Genomic DNA, 20640 nt, shown 5'->3' with positions numbered 1-20640 from the left:
AACAAACAGGGCGACAGACCAAGAGCTGAAAAGTGGGATTAGGCTGGATAGCTCTTGGTCGGCTGGCATGGACAAAATGGGCCGAAATGGTCTCCTTCTGTGCTGTAAATTTCTATGATTCTAAGGGCTAGACTTTATTGAGAGCCCCTCAATGCCCGATTGCCCACCCAGAAAAACCGTTAATGCTTGGTAAGTAACGCTGACGAAAATTTCAACTTTTAAATTGAAAGTAATTAAAACTAATCATCCTTCGAGAAAATGGATCTTGCACCATTATTCTCGTTGATTTTCTCGGCGGTTAAGTGGAAACTAAGCAAAATGGGAGTTTTTTTAAAAATTTAGTCTAAGGCTGCGGTTGGGCCTAGGGAAGGGGGAATTTTTTTTTTAATTCACTTAAAAAAAAGTTTAAAAAATAATTCCCAAGACACTTTTACACCGAATCGCCATTTAAAATTTAAGACAAAAATAAAGAACCTTTAACTTACCTTTTTTGCATCGTACTCACCTACCGCCCTGTTTAAGCAGCTTTCACAGGGCGGTTCCCTCGGCAATCTGGATGGGCTTCCGTTGAGGCAAAACTTATGCCCTGGTGATTTTCTCGGCAGTGCACATTGGCAGTTTGGTCCCAGCGGGCGTTTTCACATTTGGGCGGTACCATTAAAAAACTAAGGAGGAAACTTTCACCGGGTAGAAAAACAGCTGTACCGCTGAGAAAATCGGCGAGAACCTACCAAAAATGAAAGGAAAGTTTAGCCCTATGATTCTACAACAACAACAACAAAAATGACTTGTATTTATATAGTGCCTTTAATGTAGTGCAACATCCCAGGGCGCTTCACAAGAGTATTCTGAGCCAAAACTTTTGACACAGCCAGATAAGGAGAAATTAGGGCAGGTGACCAAAAGCTTGGTCAAAGAGGTAGATTTTAAGAAACGTTTTGATGGAGGAAAGAGAGGTCGTAAGGCGGAGAGGTTTAGGCAGGAAATTTCAAGGCTTAGGGCCTAGCAACAGACGGCACGGCCGCCAATGGTTAGGCGCTTATAATCAGCGATGCTCAAGGGGACAGAATTAGAAGAGCGCAGACATTTCGGGGACATGCAGCAAGACCTAGATGACATTCAGGCTTGGGCTGAAAGGTGGTAAGTAACACAAGTGCCAGGCAATGAATATCTCCAACAAGAGAGCATATAACCTCCACCCCTTGACATTCAATGGCATTAACCATCGCTGAATCTATTACCATCAACATCCTGGGGGTCACCAGTGATCAGAAACTTAACTGGGCCAGATACATAAATACTGTGGCTAGAAGAACACGTCAGAGGCTGGGTATTCTGCTGCGACTGTCTCACTTCCTGACTTCCCAAAGCCTTTCCACCATCTAGAAGGCACAAGTCAGGAGTGTAATGGAATATGCTCCACTTGCCTGGAGGTGTGCATGGTCGATGGTGACACCCAGGATGTTGATGGAGCATTTGGCGATGGTAATGCCATTGAATGTCAAAGGGCAGCTCCAACAACACTGAAGAAGTTCGACACCATCCAGGACAAAGCAGCCCGCTTGATTGGCACCCCATCCATCACCTTCATCAGTCACTCCCTCCAAAGATGCACTGCAGCAACACACCAAGGCTTCTTCGACAACACCTTCCAACACCTCTATCACCTAGGAGGAAAAGGGCAGCAGGCAGATGGGAACACCATCACATGCAAGTTTCCCTCCAAGTCACACACCATCCTGACTTGGAAATATATCGCCATTCCTTCATCACTGCTGGGTCAAAATCCTTGAACACCCTCCCTAACAGCACTATGGGAGTGCCTTCACCATGCGGACTGCAGCAGCTCAAGAAGGCAGCTCACCACTACCTTCTCAGGGGCAATTAGGGATTAGCAATAAATGCTGGCCTTGCCAGCGACGCCCACATCCCCTGAGTGAATAAAAAAAAAAATTCTGACTCAGAAGCAAGATTACTATCACTGAGGCAAGCTGATAGAGGGAGCCGTTCCGTTGAGACGGGCTCCACCTGAACCAGGCTGGAACCAGTGTCCTGGCAAATCGAATAACTAGGGCAGTAGACAGGGCTTTAATCAAATGAAGGAGGGGTGAGAGAATTCAGGAAAGAGTAAATATAAAAGCAGCAAGAGAAGTATCAAGGCTCTAGAGCAGAGCAGAGTTTTGAGTAAAAATAAGTAGAGTGGGTTAGGAAACGAAGGTAATAGAGCATCACTGATTAAGGTGACATCAAGGAAAAATAGAAAAAAGCCAAAGCTAAAGGCACTATATCTGAATATGCAAAGCATTCGCAACAAAATAGATGAATTAATTGCGCAAATAGAAATTAATTGGTTTGAGTTAATAGCCATTGCGGAGACATGGTTACAAAGTGACCACGGTTGGGAACTAAATATTCCAGGATACTTAACTTTTAGAAGAGATCGGCAAAATGGAAAAGGAGGAGGGGTAGCCCTGATAATAAAGGATGGGATAAAGATGGTAGAGTGTCAGCTGTGACTATGTGGGTAGTTCACTCGCCTTTGAGTCAGAAAGTTGTGGGTTCAAGTCCCACTCCAAGGACTTGAGCACATAAATCTAGGCTGACACTCCAGTACAGGGCTGAGGGAGTGTTGCACTGTTCAAGGTGCCATCTTTCAGATGAGACGTTAAAACGAGGCCCTGTCTGCTTTCTCAGATGGACGTAAAAGATCCCATGGCACTATTTTGAAGAAGATCAGGGGAGTTATCCCCGGTGCCCTGGCCAATATCTATCCCTTTGGTCAATATCACATTGCTGTTTGTGGTGTTATATATGTATACTTGGATTTACTCTGCACAGCCACCAGAGGGCTCATTCCCTGCAGTCCCAAGGGATCCCATAATCCTTTGGGAACACAGATATTTAAGGAAGCTTCACAGGTTGGAGAGGCACTCTGGAGACCTGCAATAAAAGACTACGGTCACACTTTACTTTGAGCTCACAGTGTTCAGTCTGACTCTTTCACCATACACAACAACTGGCGACGAGATTCAGATAGCAAACCCAAAGATGTAGAGAACAGTGGGCATCCTGGAGAAATTCTTGGAGGGAGATGATTGGGAAACTTTTATGGAGTGACTCGACCAATACTTCATGGCCAACGAGCTAGATGGGGAAGAGAGCACTGCCAAATGAAGGGCGATCCTCCTCATCGTCTGTGAGGCACCAACGTATGGCCTCATGAAGAATCTGCTCACTCCAGTGAAACCCACGGAGAAATCATACGATGATTTGTGCACACTGGTCCGAGAGCATTTGAACCCGAAGGAAAGCGTTCTGATGGTGAGGTACCGGTTCTACACCTATAAAAGCTCTGAAGGCCAGCAAGTGGCGAGTTATGTCGCCGAGCTAAGACACCTTGTAGGACATTGCGAATTTGAAGGACATTTGGAGCACATTCAGAGACTTTTTCTTACTTGGCATTGCCACGAAACCATACTTTGCAAAATTTTGACTGTAGAGACCCCAATCTTGAGTAAGGCCATAGCGATAGCCCAGGCGTTCATTGCCACCAGTGACAATACGAAGCAAAGCTCTCAGCAAGTGCAGCTACAAGTAATGTGAACAAAGTGATGCTGTTTTTGAATCGTAATGTACAGGGCAGGTCACACATACCTGCAGCTACACGTCCGCAGATGTCTCAGAATCCACCATCAAGGGTGATGAATGCAAGGCCATTAACACCTTGTTGGTGCTGCAGGGGTGATCATCGTTTCCATTCATGATGATTCAAAGAGTACGTTTGCAAGGGCTGTGGAACAATGGGACAGCTCCAACGAGTGTGCAGGTGAGCTGCAAAGCCTGTTAAACCTGCAAACCACCACGTTGCAGAGGAGGACAGATCCATGGAGGATCACAATGAAGCAGAGTCTCAGATCGAGGAGGCAGAGGTACATGGGGTTCACACATTCACCACGAATTGTCCCCCGATAATGCTGAATGTTGAACTAAATGGACTCCCAGTGTCAATGGAGCTGGACACAGGCGTGAGCCAGTCCATTATGGGCAAAAAGACTTTCGAAAGGTTGTGGTGCAACAAGGCCTCAAGGCCAGTCTTAACTTCAGTTCGCACGAAACTAAGAACTTACATGAAAGAACTGATTCCCGTAATTGACAGTGCTACCGTAAAGGTCTCCTACGATGGAGCGGTGCACAAGCTACCACTCTGGGTGGTACCGGGTGATGGTCCCAAACTGCTCAGCAGGAGCTGGCTGGGAAAGATATGCTGGAACTGGGACGACATCCGAGCGCTGTCACCAGCTGACGGCATTTCGTGTGCCCAGGTCTGAAACAAATTTCCTTCCCTGTTTCCCAGGGATCGGGAAATTCGAAGGAGCAAAAGTGTAGATCCATCTAATTTCAGGGGCGCGACCCATCCATCACAAAGCGAGAGCAGTACCGTACATGATGAGAGAAAGGATAGAGATCGAGCAAGATTGGCTGCAACGAGAGGGCATAATTTCCCCGATCGAGTTCAACAAGTGGGCCAGTCCTATCGTCCCAGTCCTCAAGGGAGACGGCACTGTCAGAATCTGTGGCGATTACAAAGTAACTATCAATCGTTTCTCCCTGCAGTACCAAAGGCCGACGACCTCTTTGCAACGCTGGTGGGAGGAAAGACGTTCACGAAGCTGGATCTGACTTCAGCCTCCGTGATGCAGGAACTGGAGGAGTCATTGAAGGCACTCACCTATATCAATGCTCAGAAAGATCTTTTTGTTTATAACAGATGCCCGTTTGGAATCCAATCAGATATTCCAGAGAAACATGGAAAGCTTACTGAAGTCGGTCCCGCACACCGTGGTCTTCCAGGACGACATCTTGGTCATAGGTCGGAACACAGTCGAGCATCTGCAGAACCTGGAGGAGGTTCTTAGTCGACTCAACCATGTGGGGCTCAGGTTAAAACACTCAAAGTGCGTTTTCCTGGTGCCTGAAGTGGAGTTCCTATGAAGGAGGATTGCGGCAGACGGCATCAGGTTCACCAACGCGAAGACGGAGGCAATCGAGAATGCACTGAGGCCACAGAATGTGACGGAGCTGTGGTCGTTTCTGGGCCTCCTGAACTACTTTGGTAACTTCTTACTGGGTCTCAGCACACTATTCGAACCACTGCATGTCTTACTACGAAAAGGGGACGAATGGGTTTGGGGCAAAAGCCAAGAAAATGCCTTTGTAAAAGCGAGAAAATTGTTATGCTCAAACAAATTGCTTGCGTTATATGATCCATGTAAGCGTTTGGTTCTAGCATGTGATGCATCGTCATATGGCATCAGGTGTGTATTGCAACAAGCTAATGATTTCGGGAAACTGCAACCAATTGCTTATGCATCCAGGAGTCTGTCTAAGGCTGAAAGAGCCTACAGCATGATTGCGAAAGAAGCATTAGCGTATGTCTATAGGGTAAAGAAAATGCATCAGTACCTGTTTGGGCTAAAATTCGAATTGGAAACTGACCATAAGTCACTTATATCCCCATTCTCCGAGAGTAAAGGGATAAATACCAACACATCAGCCCACATCCAGAGATGGGTGCTCACGTTGTCCGCATATAACTACGCCATCCGCCACAGGCCAGGCACAGAAAACTGCGCCAATGCTCTCAGTAGGCTGCCATTGCCCACCACGGGGGTGGAAATGGCGCAGCCCGCAGACCTAGCCATGGTTATGGAAGCATTTGAGAGTGAGCAATCACTCGTCACTGCCCGGCAGATCAAAACCTGGACAAGCCAGGACCGCTTATTATCTCTAGTCAAAAGCTGTGTGCTTCACGGGAGCTGGTCCACTGTCCCAGTGGAAATGCAGGAAGAGATAAAGCTGTTCCAACGGCGCAAAGATGAAATGTCTATACAGGCAGACTGCCTTTTGTGGGGCAATCAAGTAGTGGTCCCCAAGAAGGGCAGAGACACCTTCATCAATGACCTCCACAATACCCACCCAGGCATCGTAATGAGGAAAGCGATAGCCTGATCCCACGTGTGGTGGTCCGGTATCCATGCGGACTTAGAGTCCTGCGTTCACAGATGTAATGCATGCTCGCAATTAAGCAATGTACCCAGGGAGGTACCACTAAGTTTATGGTCTTGGCCCTCCAAACCGTGGTCTAGGGTACACGTCGACTATGCAGGCCCGTTCTTGAGTAAACTGTTCCTTGTGGTTGTAGACGCTTACTCCAAGTGGATTGAATGTGAGATAATGTCGGCTAGCACGTCCACAACTGAAGGCCTGCGGGCTATGTTTGCCACACACGGCCTACCTGATGTCCTGGTGAGCGACAGCAGGCCATGTTTTACCAGTGCTGCATTCAAAGAATTCATGACTCATAACGGGATCAAACATGTCACATCTGCCCCATTTAAACCAGCGTTCAATGGTCAGGCAGAGAGAGCAGTGCAAACCATCAAACAAGGCTTGAAGAGGGTAACCGAAGCCTCACTGCAGATTCACCTATCCCGAGTCCTGCTTAGATACCGCACGAGACCCCACTCACTCACGGGGATCCCACCTGCTGAACTGCTCATGAAAAGAGCACTTAAGACAAGGCTCTCATTAGTTCACCCTGATCTACATGAACAGGTAGAGAACAGACGGCTTCAACAAAGTGCATACCATGATAGTGCAAATGTGTCACGTAAGATTGAAATCAATGATCTTGTATTTGTATTAAATTATGGACAAGGTCCCAAGTGCCTTCCTGGCACTGTCGTGGCCAAAGAGGGGAGCAGGGTGTTTTGGGTCAAACTTTCAAATGGACTCATCCACCGGAAACATTTGGACCAAATCAAACTCAGATTCACAGACTATCCTGAGCAACCCACATTGGACCCTGCCTGTTTTGATCCCCCAACATACACACCAGTGGCAACCGGCACCACGGTTGACCACGAAGCAGAACCCATCATCCACAGCAGCCCTGCAGGGCCCAACACACCAGGCAGCCCAGCAAGGCCAGTTGCACAGCAGCCCAGTGAGGGCCCAACAAATGATTCAACAATACCAGCTTTCACACCGAGACGATCAACCAGGGCAAGAAGGGCCCCAGATCGACTCTCATTATAAATAGTTACACTATTGACTTTCAGGGGAAGTGTTGTTATATGTGTATACTTGTATTTACTCTGTGCAGCCACCAGAGGGCTCATCCCCTGGAATCCCAAGGGATCACATAATCCCTTGGGAGCACAGGTATTTAAGGAGTCTTCACAGGTTGGAGAGGCACTCTGGAGACCTGCAATAAAAGACTAAGGTCACACTTTGAGCTCACAGTGTTCAGCCTGACTCTTTCTCCATACACAATAGTGGGAATATGCTGTGCGTACGTTGGCTGCTGCGTTTACAGAATTACAACAGTGACTACCCTCCAAAAATACTTCATTGGCTGAAAAATGTCTGATAAGTGTGGAAGGCACTATATAAATGCAAGTCTTTCTTTAATTTTAGAGGGAAAGGATCTTAGCTTGGAAAATCAAAAAGTAGAATCAGTTTGGGTGGAGTTAAGAAACAGTAAGTGGCAGAAAACGTTGGTGGGAGTTGTTTCTAGGCCCCCGAACAGCAGTGGTAAAGTAGGGCACAGTAAAACCAGGAAATTAAAGGTGCATGTAACAAAGCTAATATCATAATCATGGGGAACTTTAATCTACATATAGACTGGGCAAACCAAATTTGTAGTAATAGCGTGAATGACAAATTCATGGATTGTATACAAAATGGATTTCAGATTAGTATGTTGAGGAACCAACTAGAGAACAGGCTATTTTTGATTTAGTATTGTGCAATGAGAAAGGATTAATTAATAACCTTGTAATAAAGAACCCCTTAGGGAAGAGAGACCATAATATGATTGAATTTTACATTAAGTTTGAAAATGATTTAGTTAAATCTGAAATTAGGGTTTTAAATCTAAACCAAGGAAACTACATTGGTATGAGAGACGAAACTACATTAAAAGATATGATGGTAGACAAGCAATGGCTAGCATTTAAATAATTAATACATAATTTACAACAACTATACATTCCTTTAAGGCACAAAAATCCCACAGACAAAGTGGTCCAACCGTGGCTAACAAGAGAAGTTGAAGATAGTACTAGATCAAAGGAAGAGGCTTTTAATGTCACCAAAAAGAGCAGTAAGCCTGAGGATTGGGAGGATTTTAGAATTCAGCAAAGGAGGACCAAGAAATTGATAAAGAAAGGGAAAATAGAATATGAGAGTAAACGAGCAAGAGACATAAAAACAGACTGTAAAAGCTTCTATAGATATGTAAAAAGGAAAAGATTAGCAAAAGTAAATGTGGGTCACCTACAGGTTGAGACAGGAGAAATTATAATGGGGAATAAGGAAATGACAGAGAAATTAAACAAATACTTTGTGTCTGTCTTCACGGAAGAAGACACGAAAAACCTGGAAATAGTGAAGTACCAAGGGTCCAGCGAGAATGAGGAACTGAAAGAAATTAGTATTAGTAAAAAAATAGTACTGAAAAAGTTAATGGGACTGAAAGCCAATAAATCCCCTGGACCTGATGGCCTACATCATAGGATTTTGAAAGAGGTGGCTATAAAGATAGTGGATGCATTGGTTGTCAACTTCCAAAATTCCATAGATTCTAGAATTCCTGCAGATTGGAAGGTTGTCAATGTAACCCCGCTATTTAAGAAAGGAGGAAGAGAGACCAGTTAGCCTGATATCAGTAGTAGGAAAAATGTTAGAATCTATTATTAAGGACGTGGTAACAGGGCACTTAGAAAATAATAATAGGATTGGGCAATGTCAACATGGATTTATGAAAGGGAAATCATGTTTGACAGATCTGTTAGTTTTTTGAGGGTGTAACTAGCAGAATAGGTAAGGGGGGAACCAGTGGATGTGATGTATTTGGATTTTCAGAAGGCATTCGATATGGTGCTACACAAGAGGTTATTGAACAAAATTAGGGCTCATGGAATTGGGGGTAATATACTATCATGGATTGAGGATTGATTAACGAACATAAAACAGAAATTAGGAATAAACGGGACATTTTCGGGATGGCAGGCTGTAACTAATGGAGTGCTGCAAGGATCGGAGCTTGGGCCTCAGTTATTCACAATCTATATCAATGATTTGGATGAGGGGACAAAATGTAATATATCCATGTGTGCTGATGATACAAAGCTAGGTGGGAATGTAAATTGTGAGGAGGATGCAAAGGGACTTCAAGGGGATATAGCCAGCCTAAGTGAGTGGGCAAGAACATGGCAAATGGAATATAATGTGGAGAAATGTGAAGTTATCCACTTTGGTAGGAAAAATAGAAAAGCAAAGTATTTTTAAATGGTGAGAGATTGGGAAATGTTGGTGTTCAGCGCGACCTGGGTGTCATTGTACAAAAATCACTGAAAGCTAACATGAAGGCACAGCAAGCAATTAAGAAAGCAAATGGTATGTTGGTCTTTATTGCAAGAGGATTTGAGTATAAGAGTAAAGACGTCTTACTACAATTATATAGGGAGCTGGTGAGACCACACCTGGAGTATTGTGTACAGTTTTAGTCTCCTTACATAAGGAAAGATATACTTGCCATTGACAGAGTGCAATGAAGGTTCACTGGACTGATTCCTGAGATAAGGGGATTGTCCTATGAGGAGAAATTGAATAGACTAGTCCTATATTCTCTAGAGTTTAGCAGAATGAGAGGTTATCTCATTGAAACATACACAAATCTTCCAGGGCTTGACAGGGTAGATGCAGGGAAGATGTTTCCTCTGGCTGAGGAGTCTAGAACCAGGGGTCACAGTCTCAGAATAAGATGTCGTCCATTCAGGACTGAGATGAGGAGAAACCTTTTCACACAGAGGGTAGTGAATTTTGGAATTCTCCAGCCCAGAGGGCTGTGCAGGCTCAGTTTTTGAGTATATTCAAGACAGAGATCGAGAGATTTTTGGATATTAAGGGAATCAAGTGATATGGGGATAGTGCAGTAAAGTGGAGTTGAGGTAGAAGTTTAGCCATGATCTCATTGAATGGCGGAGCAGGCTCGAGGGGCCAAATGGCCGACTCCTACTCCTAATTCTTATATTCTTATGATACTTGGTTTCATTTGGCAAAAGATGATTGACAGAGGAACAAGATCTGGGGATTTTAGAAGAATGAGATGCAAGCAATTTATTTCAGTAAACTGTTATCACAGTATTATTGGATACAAGTACAATATTATCAAGGCTCAAGTCAGAAGAATTCTCACCCTCCATAAGAGTAGTGCATATGTGGAATAGACTCCTATCCAAAACAATTAATACTCTGTTGAGCTGGATAAATATTTAGTTAAGAGTGTGATTGAAGGATTAAATGATAGGTATAGACAAAGATGATCAAATATTGTGCTGATCACAATGAGTCCTGTGCTCCTGGGAGCATTAAAATGTCAGGGCTGAAAAGCCTTAATTGTAATATTTTTTTCATGTCCTAGCAGTTGAAATTTCCTTTTTGCCTTATTTTTAGTAGACTGTTTAACACATTTATATCAAATTGCTCTGCGCACCATTTTAATGATTTAAAATTTTAAATGGGTGAATGATTTATGTTAAATTAGAGCACACATAAATTGGCACAAATGTGTTAACCAATTAAAAAGAGTGCAGAGGAATCTTTACTCTCCAATCCCAGCCCATAGCTTTCATCCAATTATCTTCAATTGGGACACAATTTCATAGACCTTTATCCTGTCCAATATTTGCTTAATTTCCCTCAACAGATAAAATACATTTGGAAGAACCTATTGCAAGCTCTACTGAAAGATAAAGACTTATTGGTGTCGATTTTCATTCCCTTCGCATGGCGTTAATGGGGCAGTAATGGCCTCAAAATGGAGTTGGTAGCCTTACAGCCCAGTTTACACCAGTGTGCAGTTGCCACCATTTTAAAAGGGGCTTACCTTTGGATGTCCAAAGCATCCACTTGCGATGCAAATAGAACCCTGATTGACATTCCTGGCAGTTCTGCAGGTGATGGAAGAAAACAGACCCAGCAAACATCAGTCTTGAACTATTTGTGTGGCCCTTGAAGGAGCAAGAATGCTGCGGGATGGGCAGCTGACCTTCATGCTCCATCAGTCAGCCACACACAAGTCAAATTATTGGTCCTTAAAGCCTTCTTCTTGTGCCATAAGATTTAATTAAGATAAGCTTTTAAAAGTTTGAAGATTTTTAAAAAGTAATTCCCTTTGTACCCATATAAACCTGAAAATTGTATGTTTTTCAATTACCCCAATCTCGGTTTACCGTTATGGTGTAATGCCTTGTCTACTGGGCTGTTTTGTGTGAACCATTATCATTTAAATAAATCCTTGGTCTCAGTGCATCTTTTAATCAGACACTAAAACGGAACCTAATTCCCTTTTCAATAAGTAGAATTTCAGATAAGCAAAAGACCAATTATTCCTAGATGCAAAAAGCATACCTAAAATGGTGGGTAACCAAGGTTCTAACAAGGGTGAGAAACTTAATCTAATTCATATAAGTAGAGAAAATGTACTAGAGAAACTAATGTGACTAAAAACCAACAAATCCTCTGGACCCAAAGGCCTACATCCTATGGTTCTAAAAGAGATGGCTGCAGAGATAGTGGATGCATTGGCTGTGATCTTCCAAAATTCCCTTGATTCTAGAACAGTCCCAGCGAATTGGAAGGTAGCAAATGTAACACCGCTATTCAAGAAAGGAGGGAGAGAGAAAACAGGGAACGACAGGCCAGTTAGCCTGACATCAATGCTGGAATCTATTATTAAGGAAGTGGTATCAAGGCACTTAGAAAAACATAATATGATTAGGCAGAGTCAACATGGTTTTATGAAAGCGAAATCATGTTTGACAAAATTATTTAAATTTTTTGAGGTTGTAGCTAGCAGGATAGATGTAATATATTTGGATTTCCAAAAGGCATTCGATAAGGTGCCACATAAAAAATTATTACACAAGAATAGGGCTCATGGGATTGGAGGTAATGTATTAGCATGGATAGAGGATTGATTAACGAACAGAAAATAGAGAGTCGGGATAAACGGGTCTTTTTCAGATTGGCAGGCTGTAACTAGTGGGGCCCCACAAGAATCAGTGCTGGGACCGCAGCTATTTACAATCTGTATTAATGACCTAGATGAAGGGATCGAGTGTAATGTGTCCGAATTTGCTGACAATACAAAGCTAGGTGGGAAAGTAAGCTGTGAGGAGAACACAAAGCGTCTGCAACGGGATATAGATAGAATAAATGAGTGGGCAGTAAGGTGGCAGATGGAGTATAATGTGGGGAAATGTGAGGTTATTCACTTTGGTAGGAAGAATAGAAAAACAGAATATTTTTTAAATGGTGAGAAACTTTTAATATTGGTGTTCAGAGAGATTTGGGTGTCCTTGTGCAAGAAACACAGAAGGCTAGCATGCAGGTACAGCAAGCAATAAGGAAGGCAAATGGCATGTTATTCTTTATTGCAAGGGGCTTGATGTATAAGAGTAAGGAAGTCTTGCTATAATTGTACAAGGCCTTGGTGAGATCACACCTGGAGTACTGTGCACAGTTTTAACCTCCTTATCTTCGAAAGGGTATACTTGCCTTGGAGGCGGTATAACAGACGTTCACTAGATTGATTCCTGGGATGAGAGGGTTGTCTTATAATGAGAGACTGTGTAGATAAGGCCTATACTCTCTGGAGTTTAGAAGAATGAGAGGTGATCTCATTGAAACATACAAGATTCTGAAGGGGATTGACAGGGTAGATGCTGAGAGGTTCTTTCTCCTGGCTGGAGAGTCTAGAACTAGAGGGTACAGTCTCAGGATAAGGGGTCGGCCATTTAAGACAGAGATGCGGAGGAATTTCTTCACTCAGAGGGCTGTGAATCTTTTAAATTCTCTGCCCCAGGGGGCTGTGGATGCTGAGTTTTTGAATATATGCAAGACTGAGATAGATTTTTGGAGTCTAGAGGAATCAAGGGATATGGAGATCGGGCAGCAAAGTGCAGTTGAGGTCAATGATCTTATTGAATGGCGGAGCAGGCTTGAGGGTCCATATGTCCTACTCCTGCTTCTATTTCTTAATGTCCTTATGAGGAACATTTTGTTCTCCAAGTCCTTTCACTGAGGGATCCATCGATTACTGCAGCCGTTGACTCAAAGCAGGTGGCAGGTTTAGAAATCTTCAATCAGAGTTGGCATTTAAGAAGTAAAATCCGTCAAGTATTGATACTGAGTGCCACTTATTCCCACTGTCTCCAAATATTAAGACTTAATTAATCCAGATCTTCTGTTTTCTTTTCATCCGTTTTAATTTTAAATGAATGCTGCTGCATTATTTACTGAATGACCAGTGACCCAGGGGCACATGGAACTTCGTAGCTGAAAAGCTTTTTTTTTAAAATTGTCTTGCCTCGACTTTTCCTTTCTGGATTAAAATGTGAACGCTTTAGCTAGCTGATCTTCTGGTCAGATCAGCACCATACATAAAACCAAAGTGTTGGCCCTGCTTCTTGTTTCTTTGTCATTCTTCAAAAAATGATTTAGTTACACAAAATTACATAGAATGTACAGCACAGAAACAGGCTATTCAGCCCAGTTTTTCTGCTCCACACGAGCCTCCCCCCCACCACATGAACACACATTTCTCTGTCGTATGGAAGATTCTACATGTTTCTTCAAATGTTCCAATCTTTTAGTCTGATATTCCATTTACCATTTGACTAAATTTGGCCTTCCAGCTCTTTTCGACTCCTTGAGCTGGATTTTAATCTGCAGGGGCGCATGGGTTTAAGTGTGGATGTGGGCGTTAAATCGGCACAATCAACAGCCGGCTCCAACTCACCGACTTCCGCATCTCACTCGAGTTCGTTAGGTTGCAAGTGAGCAACCCCCTCAGGAGAAGTAGATTGTCAATTACCATATGTTAATCGCTTAATAAGAGTGATATTTCAACACACTTTTGAGTTTAACGTTGAGTCTATGGGTTTCCGGAGCTTCCTGAAACTCGGCAGTGGAAGCAAGGTGAGAGCACAACGCCAATTTAGGGGACTCAATCAACCTCAGTGAAATGCGTCAATACTCAGTACTCACAGCTGCTTTTTAACCTACTAGTGGGACAGTACTTTTGCTGAGTGGCTGCTTTCTGGACTTTGGAGGTTTGCTCTATCTTATCAGGATTGGTGCCACTTATGCTGCCTTAGATTGGATCTCTGATGAGGACCAAGGTGACCAGCAACAGCACCAAAAACCACACCTGCAGCCTGCTGGTCACAAACCTGTAGTTGCACAGCAGAGGACCAGCAGAGGGAACCAGCAGAAGGGAACCAGCAGAGCAGGGAGCAGCAGAGAGGGACCAGCAGAGAGAGGACCAGCAGAAAGAGGACCAGCAGAGAGAGGACCGGCAGAGAGGGATCGGCAGAGGGGGAACCGGCAGAGAGGGACCGGCAGAGAGAGAGAGGGACCCGGCAGAGAGGGAGCAGCAGAGAGGGACCGGCAGAGAGGGGAGCAGCAGAGGGGAGCAGCAGAGGGGACCAAGCCAGCAGAGGGGAGCAGCAGAGGGGACCAGCTGAGAGGACCAGCCGAGAGGGAACCGGCAGAGAGGGAACCAGCAGAGTGGTACAGCTCTCAGAAGGCACTATCCATGAAACAGGGTCGACAGGCAAAGGCTCAGCCTCCTTGACATGTTTGAACACCAATGTGTGTCAGGAGGTTTAGGATATCATGTCAGGTGGTGGCAGATATCTGCAGCCTACTGGACCTGGTGATCACTCTTTACCAAATTCACCACTGTAAAGTCCTTACACAATACCACAAATCCACACGAGGCACATTCTATGGACAAGGTCACTCCATGACCTGAACCTTTATTCACAGGACCAGGAAGTGATGACCCTGCGTTGGACCTCCCTTTATATACCTGGGTGACCAGGTGAGGAGTGTCTCCCACAAGTTCGCCCCCTGTGGTCAAGGTGTGCATTTCTTACGTATATACAGTGTTGCAGTGTTGTTACATAAAGGTTACATACATGGCAATCACCACCCTCAAGTTTTTTGTCTCCGGTTCCTATCAGGGCTCTGCCGCAGAAATATCCAGGATCTCCCAGTCAGCGGCCTACAAATGATAAGACAGGTCAGTGATGGGTTGTTTGCCAGTGCCGGCAATTATGTCAGCTTTGCCGACAGTGATGCCGGTCAGATTAAACGGATGCTCGGCTTTGTGGCTCTAGCTGGCTTACCACCGGTACAAGGCGCCATTGACTGCACATCATGGCAATGCAGGCAACCCCAGAACTACCAGGAGTGTTCATCAACTGCAAAGGCTTCCACTCCATCAATGTGCAGCTGGTGTGCAACCACTAAATGATGTTTATGCAGGCGTGTGCAAGATTCCTGGGCAGCTGCCATGATGCTTTTGTACTGCGGCAGTCCAAGCTCCCTGATCTCTTTGAACCTGGAAGCAGACTTGGGGGTGGCTGCTAGGCGACAAGGGATACCCACTGCACACTTGGCTCATGATACCCATCAGAAACCCGACTACTGAAGCCCAACAGCGCTCCACAGAATAACATATCAGAAGATTTTTAAAATTAACTCTCGGGATGTGGGTGTTACTGGAAAGGCCAGCATTTATTGCCCATCCCTAATTGCCCTTGAGAATGTGGTGGTGATCCATCTTCTTAAACCGCTGCAGTCCTTATGGTGAAAGTACTCCCACAGTGCTGTTAGGTAGGGAGTTCCATGATTTTGACCCACGACAAAGGAACGAGGATATACTTCCAAGTCAGGATGTTTTATGACTCAGGTGGTTGTTATATATGCAGACTATAGTTATACTCTCTGTATAATTACATAAGATGGAGACTTGTTACCTGATGTACTGTCAATAAGGTTTACACTGTGTATATACTATACTGGCACCACTAGAGAGTGTAACTGGTGGAAACCAGGGTTTCCTGCCCCGTGGCAGAGGCTGTCCACCAGACGGCACTGCAGTGGGAGATCTGAGGGTCACCTGCATAGGTGTGCAGGGCCCAGTATAAAAGGTTGCCCACCATGCTTGTGCCTCACTCTGGAGCTACAAATAAAGGACCACAGTCACTACAGTTTGAGTACAACACACTGCCTCGTGGAGTCATTCATATGTGCATTACAGACATAACAATTGGCGAATACGGACTTTCACGTGATTATGGCTACCTTTGGCACACTAAAAGACTTCACAGAGGGTGATGATTGAGATGCCTTCATGGAAAGGCTCGAGCAATGTTTTGTGGCAAACGACCTGGCAGGGAGACGGACACATTGGCGGAGAAGCACAAGGCTATACTGCTGACCAGTTGTGGGCCCCGGGGTCTATCGCCTCGTCAGGGCCTTGCTGGCACCCAAGGCTAAGACATACGATGAGCTGACTGAACTAATTCGCGACAACTAAAACCAAAACAGAGCATTCTCACGGCCAGGCACAGATTCTACACTCACCCCAGACCTGAGGGCCAGGAGATTGCAAAATATACTGCCGACCTCAGGAGACTTGCGGCATCGTGTGATTTCGGCACACACCTCAACGAAGCATTGCCAGACATCTTCGTTATGCGAATTGGCCAAGAGGGCCTCCTTCACAAGCTATTTTCTGCCGACACCACAGTCAACCTGCAGAAGGCCATCAGCATCAGTCAGACGTTCTTCAACAAGGCTTTTGATAAGGTCCCACATGGTAGACTGATCATGAAGGTTAAAGCCCATGGGATCCAGAGCAAAGTGGCAAGTTGGATCCAAAATTGACTTGGAGGTAGGAAGCAAAGGGTAATGATTGATGGATGTTTTTGTGAATTGAAGGATGTTTCCAGTGGGGTTCTGCAGACCTCAGTACGAGGTCCCTTGCTTTTTGTGGTATATATATCAACGATTTAGATTTGAATGTAGGGAGTATGATTAAGAAGTTTGCAGACAACACTAAAATTGGCTGTTTGGTTGATAATGAAGAGGAAAGTCATGGGCTGCAGGAGGATTTCAAACTACTGGTCAGGTGGGCGGAGCAGTGGCAAATGGAATTTAATTCAGAGAAGTGTGAGGTGATGCACTTTGGGAGGGCTAATAAGGAAAAGGTATACACATTAAGCGGTAGGCCACTTAATAGTGTAGATAAAAAAAAGGACCTTGGAGTGCTTGTCCACAGAACTCTTTTGGGAGGAAACGAAAACATTAATCCTTAAATTGTGTCCCCCCGATCTGGGGGGCACACCAAACATTTCCAAGGCCCTTTTTTTGTGTTTTTTTTTGCTTTTTTTGTGTTTTTGTTTTTTTTAAAGTTTTTTTGGGCACTAAAATCATATTTTTTTTTCTCCAAATGCCCCCTATAAAAGGGGAGGGGGACACTAAAAACACCGGCAATTAAAACAAATTAAACTTTAAAACGTAAAATCAAATTAAAATTTGGTTGCCGGGCGTGATGATGCACTCCAGTCCCTCTAGTGCCCACGTCTCGCGGAAGGCCGCGAGCGTACCGGTGGACACTGCGTGCTCCATCTCCAAGGACACCCTGGCGCGGATGTATGCGCGGAAGAGAGGCAGGCAGTCAGGTTGAACGACCCCCTCGACAGCCCGCTGCCTGGACCGGCTGATGGCACCGTTGGCCGTGCCCAGGAGCAGTCCTACGAGGAGGCCCTTGGACCTACCCACTCCCCTCCGCACAGGGTGCCCAAAGATCAGGAGTGTGAGACTGAAGTGCAGCCAGAATTTCAGGAGCAGCCCCGTTAAATAATAAAACAGGGGCTGCAACCTCGTGCATTCAATAAAAACATGGAACAAGGACTCATCCAGACCGCAGAAATTGCAGGCGGCCTGGGAGCCCGTGAACCGGCTTAAAAATTTATTGCACGGCACTACTCCATGCACCACCCTCCAGGCCAAGTCCCCGATGAATAGTGGGAGGACTCCCGCGTAGAGTACCCTCCATTGGGGACCCACGCCTCCTCCGGACGGCAAGATGGTACGCTATGGCGTGTCCGGACGGCAGGCGAGGATGTAAAGTTGAGAGTGTGCAGGAGCAACCCGTACAGGAAACCCCTCCGCGCGGAACTGAAAGGCACGGAGGGGATTTCCTCAAGGCGGCTCAAGTTGTGAGGCGCCGGCTCCCAAGGGAGGTTCCGGGGTTTGGCACCGATGAGGAATTCCGTCCGGACGGGGGTCAGTTCAGACGGGATTTCCCCACGTGCTTGAGCCTCCTCGATGCACCTAACGGAGTCAGGGCCCAGAGCTGTTTTTAGCGACTCGATTGCATCGGCCGCGCGGCAGACATTGGCGGAATTTAGGCGCCGCGCCAGTGTGTCTGGCGCCATCCAAACCGCTCCTCCACCATCGAGCAGGTCCCTGACCCTGGTCACCTCACCAGCCACAGCCCTATCATCCGACCGCCACCTAAAACCTCGGTCGTGGAGGTACGGATTCCCGAGCAGCGGCTCCTGCAGGACATCCGCCACGCCAGCCGGTGGAGAGCTGCGCTTGGTGGAGAATTTGTTCCAGACCCTGGTGAGTTCCTTGTAAAAGACAGGCAGCTCCTGGAAGGCGGTCCTGACACCCCCCAAGCTCACAAACAGGAGCTGCGTGTCGTAGTTGAGGCCGTGCTGCTGGCGGAAGAAATACATCACCAGAGCACGCCACCTAGGAGGGGGCTCGACGTAAAGGTATCTCTGCAGGGTCCGAAGACGGAAAGTCGCGAGCTGGGTGCTGACGCACACCAACGACTGACCGCCCTCCCCAAGCGGGAGACTCAAGACCGCGGCAGAGACCCAGTGCTTCCTGTTGTTCCAGAAGAAGTCCACCAGCTTCTTCTGTATCTTGGTGACAAACGCAGGGGGAGGGGTCAAAGTGACCAGCCGGTACCACAACATGGCAGCCACCAGCTGGCTTATGACTAGCACTCGACCCCTGTAGGACAGCACTCGGAGCAGTCCTGTCCAGCGCCCTAGGCGAGCGGTGACCTTGGCCTCTAGCTCTTGCCAGTTCGCCGGCCAGGCTTCTTCGTCGGGGCTAAGGTAGACTCCCAGATAGAGGAGATGGGTCGTGCTCCAGGCAAAAGGCCTGAGCTCCTCCGGCAGGGAGTCCACCCGCCACTGAACCACCAGGAGTCCGGAACATTTCTCCCAGTTGATCCTGGCAGAGGATGCGGCCAAGTAAATCTCCTGGCACTCATGCATCCTCCGCAAGTCAGCGGGATCCTCTACCGCGAGGAGCATGTCATCGGCGTAAGCCGAGAGGACGACCTCCACGCCCGGCCCTTGCAGAGCCAGTCCCATCAACCTCATCCGCAAGAGGCGCAGGAAAGGCTCCACGCAAACGGCGTATAACTGGCCGGACATGGGGCATCCCTGGCGCACCCCTCTCCCAAAGCGAAGGGGCGCCGTCAAGGACCCGTTAACCTTTATCAGACACTCCGAGGCGGCGTACAAAAGTCGGATCCGGGTGACGAAATGCGTCCCGAACCCGAAAGCTTGCAGAGTTCCGAACAGATAGTCGTGATCCACCCTGTCGAACGCCTTCTCTTGGTCGAGAGATAGGAAGGCGACCGACAGACCAGCCTCCTGGGAACAATGGATGAGGTCCCGGACCAGATGGATGTTATCATGGATTGTCCGGCCCGGGACCGTGTAGGACTGGTCGGGGTGGATCATGTGGTCCAGCACGGCGCCAAGGCGAGCAGACATCGCCCTGGCGAAGATTTTGTATTCCGTGCTGGGGAGGGAGACCGGGCGCCAGTTCTTAAGGAGGCGGAGATCGCCCTTCTTAGGCAGCAGGACGATGACTGCCCTGCGCCAAGAGAGGGGCATCTCCCCGGTCACCAGACTTTCCCCCAGGACCCGTGCGTAGTCGCCCCCCAGGGCGTCCCAGAACGCCCTGTGGAACTCCACGGTCAGCCCGTCCAGGCCCGGGGATTTTCCCCTCGAGAGCCGGTCGAGGGCGCCGGTCAGCTCCGCCAGGCTTAGCGGAGCTTCCAGATTTTCGGTGCCCTCCGGGCTGACCTCCCACAAAACTCTACGCGCTTCCTCGCTGGACGGCTCCGGAGAGAACAGAGCCCCGTAATATTCACGGGCCCTGTTGTTGACGCCCTTCGGATCCAAGACAAGAGAGCCGTCGTCGGCAAGCAGCGTCAAGAGCTGCTTACGGACACCCTGTCTTTTTTCCAGCGAGTAGAAGAAGGGGGAGCCACGGTCCAGATCCCGCAGGAACCAGATCCGCGACCTCACGAACGCGCCTCGGGACCCGACGAGCTGCAGGTCCTTTAGCGCGGCCTTCTTCGCTTCGTACACCATCTGCAGGGCCGGATCCTCGACGACTTGACCGAGACGGGACTCCAGGTCGAGCACCTCTTTTTCTAGGCGCCCGACCCTGGCCGCCTGCCTCTTGGTCGACCCCCTCGCGTACTCTTGACAGAAGACGCGGACGTGAGCCTTGCCCACGTCCCACCATAGCCTCAAGGAGGGGAAGCCCCCCTGCTTCCTTCTCCAGTCGGCCCAGAAACGATGGAACGAGTCCTGGAACCGCACGTCCTCCAGCAGCCGGTTGTTAAAGTGCCAGTACGCGGACCCCGTCCTCGCGCGGAACGAAGCGAGCTCC

The sequence above is a fragment of the Pristiophorus japonicus genome, chromosome 7 (genome assembly GCF_044704955.1).
Source record: "Pristiophorus japonicus isolate sPriJap1 chromosome 7, sPriJap1.hap1, whole genome shotgun sequence".
NCBI classification, from domain to species: domain Eukaryota; kingdom Metazoa; phylum Chordata; class Chondrichthyes; family Pristiophoridae; genus Pristiophorus; species Pristiophorus japonicus.
The sequence above is the reverse complement of the archived record's forward strand: the minus strand, read 5'-3'. Positions refer to the sequence as shown.